Source organism: Pangasianodon hypophthalmus, chromosome 7 (genome assembly GCF_027358585.1).
Source record: "Pangasianodon hypophthalmus isolate fPanHyp1 chromosome 7, fPanHyp1.pri, whole genome shotgun sequence".
In the NCBI taxonomy this organism is placed as follows: Eukaryota; Metazoa; Chordata; class Actinopteri; order Siluriformes; family Pangasiidae; genus Pangasianodon; species Pangasianodon hypophthalmus.
The window spans coordinates 621,388-631,529 of NC_069716.1; the positions used below are offsets into that span (position 1 = coordinate 621,388).

Consider the following 10,142-nt stretch of genomic DNA (forward strand, 5'->3'; position numbering starts at 1 on the left):
GACTAATATGCTGATATCTGAACGAGAAGATGGCGAGAGCTGAAATAAAACTAATCACTAAGACATTACTGCATGAATAGTGCTAGATTTAATTTTAATTAATTATAATGTTAAATATGAAAAGTAATAAATAATAACTATAACTAGGCATTAAATGTGTCTCAAAATATTTTATTTAATTATTGAATGATACATTTATTGAATTAAGTCAGTAATAAAGCTGCCACTGTCTGGTGCAGTAGATGTAGTGGATGATATTAGAACCTCAGGGAAAGTGTGGAACTGCGCAGAACAGAAAAATAACGAAATAATTCTACAAAGTAATTTTTCAAGTAATTCTATAAACAGCTGAATCTGTGCAATTTTTTCTTTATTTATTTTCAAAACCCCATGTTGTGTCTCCTGTCACTTTAGCTGCTTATAGCTCAAAAATACAAAAAGCCACGAAATACAACGTTTGATTTGAGACATTATTGTGCTTTAATAATAATAATAATAATAATAATAATAACAATAATAATAATAATAATAATAACACAGTTAAGCTGTCTGTTTCTTCAACTGTTGTCTTCTTCTTCTTCTTCTTCTTCTTTTTCTTTTTCTTCCTCCTCTTCACTTTGATTCTCCTTCTGCTCGTCCTGCAGCATGTGTGTGTGTGAGAGAGAGAGAGAGAGATAAAGAGAAGAAAATAAAGAGTTATACAAAAACTTTGAGCTGCAATCAAACAGTACACTGAGGACACGGTGTTCTGTACACTGTGTGTGTGTGAGAGAGAAAGAGAGAGAGATAAACAGAGAAAGAGATAGAGAGGAGAGAGAGATGGAGGCAGAGATAGAGACACAGAGAGAGACAGAATGAGAGACAGAGAGAGAGAGAGAGAGAGAGAAGGATAGAGACAGAGAGAGAGAGAGAGACAGAGAGGAGAGACAGAGAGAGAGACAGAGAGAGAGACAGAGAGAGAGACAGAGAGAGAATTTGAATTTTAACAAGACTTTTATTACAAAAAAAACCTCTCCTATTCACAATACACTCCTACAACACAGTAAGTTTAGGTGGGGGGGGAGGAAAAAAAAAAAAGGAAAAAAGGAAAAAAAAAAAAAAAAAAAAAAAAAAAATCACAAAGTATGCATAAAAATCAGTTCACCCTCAAAAACAGAGCACAGAGCCTCATTACAACACCAAATACATTCAAAAGTGACAAAATCATCAATAGATTTATAATAAAGAAAATCAATCAAAACTCTTGACTTCACCAAGTTAAAAAACAAGGCTACTATGTTCTGATTTAAGTTTTGTTCTATTTTCTTTTTCCTACTTGTATAAATGGCCAGTTTTGCTTGGCCTAAGACAAAATTCAGTAGCTGACAGACAAATCTTTTCTTCCTCACATATTTGTACCCCAAAATAAAAGTCTCTAGAGAAAAGGTCTCATTACAACTCCTGAAAACATTACCTACAACTAGAAATAGAGGTTGCAATCTACAACAATTCATAAAAGCATGAAAGATGGTTTCTCTGTCAGAACAGAAAGGACATGTAGAAGTAACCTCAGGGTTTAGAACTGAGATAAAAGCATTGACCGCGACAGCACCATGAATAATTCTCCATTGCAAATCACCTGTTCTCTTGGTCAACGGTGGTTTATACAAGGATCTCCACTCAGGTCTTGTGTTTTGATCCAGTTTAAAAACATCACGCCAGGGAGTATCAACTTTCCCATTTAAAACCTTTTTGCTAAAAACCAAAACACAAGACCTGTACAAAGATTTACCAGTACTTAAAAAGAAGTCTTTACACAGAGATGTAACATTTTCAATGAAAGGAGATGTAATCCCTTCAACATTTACAGACAGTAGTAGACAAGGAAAAGAGTCTTTAGGATCAGGAACTCGGGAACCAGCACAATACTCTGCTAGCAAGTCCATTTCAGTTGTCTTAAACGCCGCTTTCCATTTCATGAGCAACTGGGTAACCAGACGAATAGACCTGATTCCCAAATGTTGAGCTAATGCTGCTTTGTTCTTGAAATCCGGCCCTACAGTGTTCAGTAGCTGACTCAGAGTAATAATGTTGTGTTCAATCAGCAACCTACTAAGTCCAGGGAAAAAGGAACTGTCTGTTAGGTCCAACCGGGAGCCACAGATTAAAGGCTCCTCCAGTAACCAATGAAGAGAATGTGAGTTTTCTGGTCGTTGAACAGCAAAGAGACTCCAAACTTTGAAAATGTTCTTGTAAAAAATTGGCAACGTGGAGGTGTCCAGTTTTAGGGGATCCATCAAAAAAAGTGCTTTGTCCAGCCCTAAACCTGCAAAACTACGTAAAATCAGGCATGAAACAGCACGCCAGCTAAAACGTGATGGTCCATCCAACAGTCTTTGCACAAACTGCAGACGAAAGGTTGCAATTCTGCTCTGGAGATGAATTAGTCCTTGACCACCTTCCTCCTTGGGCAAGAACAGAACATTTTGTGAGACCCAATGTAATTTATCCCAAAAAAAGTCCACCAGGGTAGCCTGGATTTTTGATAGCAGCTGCAAAGGAGGATCTACACAGGCAAACTTATGCCATAAGGAAGATGCCACCAAATTATTAATAACTAAAATGCGTCCTCTGTATGACAATTTTGGGGACAAAGACTTCCATTTTTCTAGGCGTCCTTTGACTTTTTCTATTAAACCTTCCCAGTTTTTCTGCACTGTTGTGTCATTGCCTAAAAAGACCCCCAAATATTTAAAACCTTCTTTTCCCCAATGTAAACCAGCAGGAAGTTTCGGTTTTCCACTTTTCCAGCTTCCTATCAGTAGTGCTTCACTTTTATTCCAATTTATATTAGCAGAAGATAAAACTTTAAATTTTCCAAGCAATTCAGATAAAACCTGTACATCATTTTGCTTACTGATCATAACTACTATATCATCAGCATACGCTGATAATAAGAAATTGCCATCACAGTTTGGCAAAGATATACCATGAAGTTTCATTCTTATTTGTTGTAACAAAGGCTCTATGGCCAAAGAATAAAGCATACCAGAAAGTGAACACCCCTGTCTGATACCTCTACAGGCTCCAAAAGGAGCACACAAACCACCATTGACCTTGAGAATGCTCTGAACATCACTATAGAGAACTTTCACCTGATCTATAAATTTTTTACAAAAACCAAAGGCTTTCAAAACTCTCCATAAATAAGCATGTTCAACACGATCAAAGGCTTTCTCTTGATCCAATGATATTAAACCACAATCTAGATTTAGCACCTTAGAGACATCGAGAAGATCTCTAATCAGGGAAACATTATCAAAGATTGACCTACCAGGGACACAGTATGTCTGGTCAGGATGTATGACCTTGTCCATAACCTCTGCCAACCGATTAGCTAAAACCTTAGAGAGCAGCTTGTAGTCACTGCACAGGAGGGAGACCGGCCGCCAGCACTTGATGTCCGTCAGGTCACCCTTCTTGGGTAGGAGAGTCAAGACTGCTCTGCGGCAGCTCAACGGCAATAGCCCTCCGGCTAAACTGTCATTCAGTACCTCCAGCAAGTCTTCTCCAAGCTCTGACCAAAATGACTTATAGACGTCGACTGGCAGGCCATCCATCCCTGGTGCTTTTCCCAGCTCCATACCTTGGAGGGCCTTGCAGAGTTCCCCCATGGTCAAGGCACCTGAAATCTTTGCGTTAACTTCCTCTGACACTTGAGGAAGATTGTCAAAGAAATCACTATCATGCCTATAATCTGGACTCAGTTCATTTTTATATAAAGACTCATAAAAAGTGACTGCTCTCTTACGAATGTCTTTGGGGTCAGTCAGCAATACCCCAGATTCAGAACGTAAAGCATGAATAACCCTGTTCTGTCCATTTTTTCTTTCCAAACTGAAAAAAAACCTTGAGGGTACATCCATCTCATTTACACTTAAAAAACGTGACCTGACCAGAGCACCCTGTGTTTTAACCCCTAGTAGATCAGACAACTGAGTTTTCTTTTTTTTTATGAGAGACTCCACATCACTTTGATTCCCAGGCAAGTGAGCCAATTCTTGCAATTTTAAAATATCAGTCTCTAAGGTGTTCAAAGTCAGGGTTATCTCTCTAGTGATATTCTGGGAGTATTGTTGACAAAACTGTTTTATCTGAACTTTCCCAAAATCCCACCATTGCTGCAGTGTTCTAAAAGAATTCTTTGTAGTTTTAAAAACATCCCAGAAATTTTTAAAACTTTCTTTAAAACACTTATCATCCAATAAGGTGGTATTTAGATGCCAATAAGCACTCTTTGGCTTAATAGAGTTTAAAAAGATACAACACTGCACCATACTATGATCTGAAAGACATGATGGGATAATAACACAACTCTGAACAATACTACCATGATGTTTAAAAACATAAAACCTATCCAGTCTTGCCAATGAAATCGTGTTATCACGAACATGGGTCCAAGTGTATTGTCTTTGTTCTCCATTAAGCTGTCTCCAAATATCAATTAATTCATGTGTTTTTGTTAGCTGAACAAGACGTTGACGTGAAGGTAAATGGGGTTCAATGTGATTTCTATCCAAGTTGGACTCTGTGCAATTAAAATCACCACCCAAAAATAAATATTCATCAACACCAACATTTTGTAAAACAGAGCACAAAGTATTTAGAAATAGCATTCTTTCAACAGCTGAAGTTGGTGTATATACACAAATAAAAACAAATACAACATTTTCAAAAGAGGCTCTTACTTTCAAAAGTCTCCCTTTAATAACCTCTTCAATCTGATAAGAGCGTGGGCTGAAACTCTTAGCAAAAAGAATAGCGACTCCACCACTCAGTGAAGTATTGTGACTTAGAACAGCAACCCCATTCCATTCTACTGCCCAATCAGCAGCATTATTAACATCAGTGTGTGTTTCCTGTAACAGAGTGACATCAATTTTTTTCTGATGAATTACTTCAAATAATGAAGCTCTTTTGTGCATATCTCTAGCACCATTCAGATTCAGGGCAGCAACATTAACATGACACATACTTAAGGAAAAGAGAAAAATCCCTGCCCACAGGAACATTCTATTACAATACGTGGCATTAGGCTTTCTCACTGTCCTCATTACTGAGCTCAGAGTTAAGTTTGCTCAATGTCTTTTTCAATCGATAAACCTCTTTATTTGTAAAGGAGCCCTCCATCATGAAGCACCTTGTTTTCTCAACAAACTGCTTTATGTCAGGAAAGTATTCGTTAATACGCACTCCTCTCTTATTCTTCGTAGCTCTGAGGAACAGTTTAATGTCATCTACCTCATAATGACGTCCAGAAAAATCACTCTGAGAAAGACTAACACTCGAATCAGAAAACTCACTGTCACTTTCCGTTTCATCCTGATCACTTGGCTCGGTTATATCTGCTTTCTTTGCATGTCTAACAGTCGGAGCTTTACCAGACTTCTTTCTTTTTAATGGGACTTTAAAATCTGCCTGCTCTGTTTCCATTCGACTGTCATCATGTACATTACTCACAGTAGATTGCAAGTCATTGTGGAAAGCATCGTTTAAAAGGATATCTGTCTCAGTAACGGCTATCTCCGCCTGAACATTAGACACTTCTACACCAAAAACTGTGTTTTCAGCTGCTAATTCTTTAGCATCAGTTGGTGTGATCACAGGTAAAGCATCATCATTCTTATCCTTCACTACTCCTATCCCTGATACTCCCGGGGCCTCGTCTGACGGTCCTGCTTCATCGGGTTCAGCGTTAACTACCACGTCACTTCCGACAGCGGCAACGTCACCATCAGCTGACGGGTCGTTTGAGTTTTTTGCGGGACAAGCACGGATTAGATGACCAGATTGCCCACAATTAAAACATTTCATTTTATCAGTTGTTACGTAAATAATGTAATCATACTCATCAACCCGAAAGTGCAAGGACACATCTAACTCAGCATCGTCATTCATAATCATGTAAACAAAGCGCCTAAACGAGACAACATGCTTCAGGAAAGGCGATTCGCTACTGATGGGGATCTTTTTAATAGGAGAAACCAGTTTACCGTAACGAGACAAAGCTTTAGCTAACACTTCATCACTTAAAAACGGTGGTACATTGGACAATGTGACTTTCTTTGATGGTGCAGAAAGTGGAAGCACAAAGGTAAAAAGATCATCAATAACAATCCCTGTCTCAACTAGTTCGTTAGCCTTTTCAGTAGTGCTGAGAAATATAACCGTAGCGTTATTCATCCTGGAGGCAGACAATATGTTTTCATGCCCAACAACATCACCCACTGCCAGGCAGCATTTCTCTACACTAACCCCGGACGCCACTTTCACTCCATGACGCCGGGTCAGTGAACTCAAACACTGCGAGCGCGGGGCCGGCATGCTCCCGAGAAAACAGGTAGCACGCGGCCCAAAACAACTGCACCGTAAACCAGAAACACACAAAAACAACTAACAAAGAGAAAAGCCAGGAAAAGAGAAAAAAGATTCACTCACAGAATCCAAGCGCACTCACACCACTCAGTCCACACGCTCACCCCCAACAATCACACCGGAAGTGAGAGAGAGAGAGAGAGAGAGACAGAGAGAGAAGGATAGAGACAGAGAGAGAGACAGAGAGAGAGAGAGAGACAGAGAGAGAAGGATAGAGACAGAGAGAGAGACAGAGAGAGAGAGAGAGAGACAGAGAGAGAAGGATAGAGACAGAGAGAGAGACAGAGAGAGAGAGAGAGAGACAGAGAGAGAAGGATAGAGACAGAGAGAGAGACAGAGAGAGAAGGATAGAGACAGAGAGAGAGACAGAGAGAGAGAGAGAGACAGAGAGAGAAGGATAGAGACAGAGAGAGAGACAGAGAGAGAGAGAGAGACAGAGAGAGAAGGATAGAGACAGAGAGAGAGACAGAGAGAGAGAGAGACAGAGAGAGAAGGATAGAGACAGAGAGAGAGACAGAGAGAGACAGAGAGAGAGAGAGAGAGAGACAGAGAGAGAAGGATAGAGACAGAGAGAGAGACAGAGAGAGAAGGATAGAGACAGAGAGAGAGACAGAGAGATGCAGGCAGAGACAGAGAGTGAAATAGAGAGACAGAGAGAGAGATAGAGAGTATTTGTAAATATTTGTTTTGCGTGTGTGTGTGAGAGAGAGAGAGAGAGAGAGAGAGAGAGAGAGAATGTGGACTTTTATGTAATATATATTTATATTATATTATATATTTTATATAATACATGAAGTAGGAGTGTGTCTTCTAGCTGTCATCTCATTAGCCACGCCCACACAGGTATCATCCGATAGATTTAATAATAATTTGTTTAAAATTAAAAATATATTCTGTATTAATGTGAATAAAACAATCAGAACCAATACAAATTACTGAACAACTACATTTCTACATATTTATTTATTTTTAGTCAACATAAATTTATCAGTGTGGGCGGAGTTAAAAAATAACCATTATACCGCAGTCAGCCACAAGGGGGCATCTGAGACACTCTGTGTGTGTTTGTGTGTGTGTGTGTGAGTGTGTGCATGTGTGTGTGTGTGTGTGTGAGTGTGTGTGTGTGTGTGTGTGTGCGTGTGTGTGTGTGTGTGTGTGCGTGTGTGTGTGTGTGTGTATACCGTCGTCTGCTCTGTGTACAGCGTGTACGTCTTCTGTGTTTCCTTTCTCATGGCTCTTTTGAGCTTCCAACATGTCCAGAGTGTGGAGACGACGAGAATGCACAGAGTACACACACTGCTCAACACCACCAACACCGACACGCCTGCACACACACACACACACACACACACACACACACACACACACAGTGATACACACCAGACCAGATGGCAAGAGTCCAACACAGGATGTAAAGCAGATTAACGTTTCTCTCACCCTCGTTTACTGTCGCCATTTTGGGCTTCTCCTTCTCACACAGGGGTCAAAGGTCAACTGAAAATATAGTTCACAATGTCAGTTCTGCTCAAATACACCTAAACTAGTGTGTGTGTGTGTGTGTGTGTGTGTGTGCATGGTGAAGTGTATTAATGTTTGTTAGGAGTAAGAAAAACACTTACAGCTAAACACACGCACACACACACACACACACACACACACTAAAACAAAAAAGTAGAAGTTTTATGTGATGTTTTTATTATTTATTTATTCACACACACTTCACTCTGTGTGTCTTTGGCGCATTAACACTTGTGACCACTAGGAGGCAGAACAGAGGCGAAATCTCACACAGCAGCAGCAGCAAAGCTCCCAACAAAACCTCTTTTATTACTCTTTTATTTTAAAATAAATAATACACAACCAATTATAATAAAATATGATAAAAAATACAGCATTTGTTTACATTTTGTTGATGTTTTAAGATTAATTGCAACTTGCTGCTGCGACGTCGCTGTGGATTAAAATGTTTTTATTTAAATCTTCTTTAAATGTCAAAAATATAATAATAAAATGTAATCATTTTATTTTTCTTCTTGAATAAAACATTACTTCTCATTGTGTATATTTTTCTATTTTTTTACTATTTTTCTATTTTTATTTCAACTTACAGTAAAACTAGATTTTCTATTTTGTTTGTTTCATTTGGCACAAAAAATTAACATTAAAATATAAAACATTTTAAGATTCTGAAATGAATTTAGACAAAAATGAAGTAATGTTATAAATAATGTACTGACAAGACAATAAATATATAATATATGTGAGATATTTTTTTATTTTTACACCTAAATATTTCTTATTATTTAATGAATGTGTGTTTTTTAAATAAACATAAAGAATTTTTAAAATATAAATCACATGTTGCTTTAAATGTAAAGTGACTGTTGCTTATTAGCATAAATTCCTGCTACTTCCACTCTGTAACTTCCAAACATTCAATTTAAATTTTTATTTATTTATTTATTTTTGCTATTTATTTTTAATTCTTAATTTTTAGATTATTTTTGTTTATTGAATGTTTATTAAACTTTAATGAGAGTTCAGGTTGGAAGAAAAAACAGAGCAGTGCTCATTGGTTATTTATGACTGATTGTGAAAGTTAATTATAAAATTATTTCCCACACACACACTCACACACACACACACACACACTCACACACACTCACACTCACACACACTCACACTCACACACACACACACATATAATAATGTCGAATGACCTTTAAAATGGTTTTTATGTGGTTAATAAAGGAGAAGTGGCTTAGAACAATAACGTCAATTGTGTGTGTATTTGTGAGTGAGTGTGTGTGAGTGTGTGTGTGTGTATTTGTGAGTGAGTGTGTGTGAGTGTGTGTGTGTGTGTGTGTGTGTGTGTGTGTGTGTGAGCTCCGTTTCTATAATAACCATTTGGTCTGTGCTGAAACATGAGAAGAGAAAAGTATAAGCAACAGGAAGTGCATTAGTTTCCATCACTTCAACATCGTCTACAAAATGTTGTCTTTTACTGCGGCTGATTTTTTAAATTTCACTTATTTATATTTTATTATATTTGATTTAAAAAACTCCTGGTGAATATATTTCTTCATAAAATGTGAATATTAATGCAGAAAATATTATGTTTGTGAATATCATTGTGGTCTGTAGGTTTTTCACGGAAGTATATATTTTTATGACGTCATATTTATGATAATAATTTATTTATTTACCTTAAAAAAACAAACAGTGAATTGAACAATTCAGATTGAAATGTTGAAATGAGCTGGTGATTAACAGCGACAGGAGGCGGAGCAAACGTTAGTGATGTCATGTAGGCGGAGCAAGTGATGCAAAAAAAACATGAGTTTAACTTTATGCCAGTGACGTGATTCTTCACGTTATTATTATCAACATCGTCTTTCACGTCTCTGTCGGGAATAAACTTCACGGATGAGAGCAGAATTGTTGCAGAAATCAGTAACGACGGATTTCACGCTGATTAAATGATAAAATTCTTCATGCGGCGCGATCGGGATAAAATAACGTGAACAAACGTTAGCATTGATGATGAGAAGCGTGAAGCGTTTACAGAAAGATTTACAAAATTGTAAAGCTGATGAAAGAGAGCAAAACTTCTATCACTGCCTGGTAAAGCATCTCCAGGGAGGAAACTCAGAATTTAAGTTGTGCAAAGGATTTTCATCCAAGTATTAAAATTATGGTTCTATTTACAATTATGTCACTTTGTCCAA

The 10,142-nt window shown here is 37.7% G+C and overlaps 1 non-coding gene across 1 annotated transcript in view; it reads right to left on the bottom strand.

The window, feature by feature from the left end:
- Positions 1–456: 456 nt before the first annotated feature.
- The window catches only part of LOC117597723 (uncharacterized), a 10,886-nt gene continuing 1,200 nt past the window's right edge, over positions 457–10,142 (bottom strand). Inside the window, exons 3-5 of the transcript XR_004578468.2 lie at positions 7,852–7,908; positions 7,596–7,738; positions 457–638 (exon numbers count right to left, since the gene is read on the bottom strand). This is a non-coding gene — a transcript (uncharacterized LOC117597723). The remainder of the gene's footprint in view (positions 639–7,595; positions 7,739–7,851; positions 7,909–10,142) is intronic.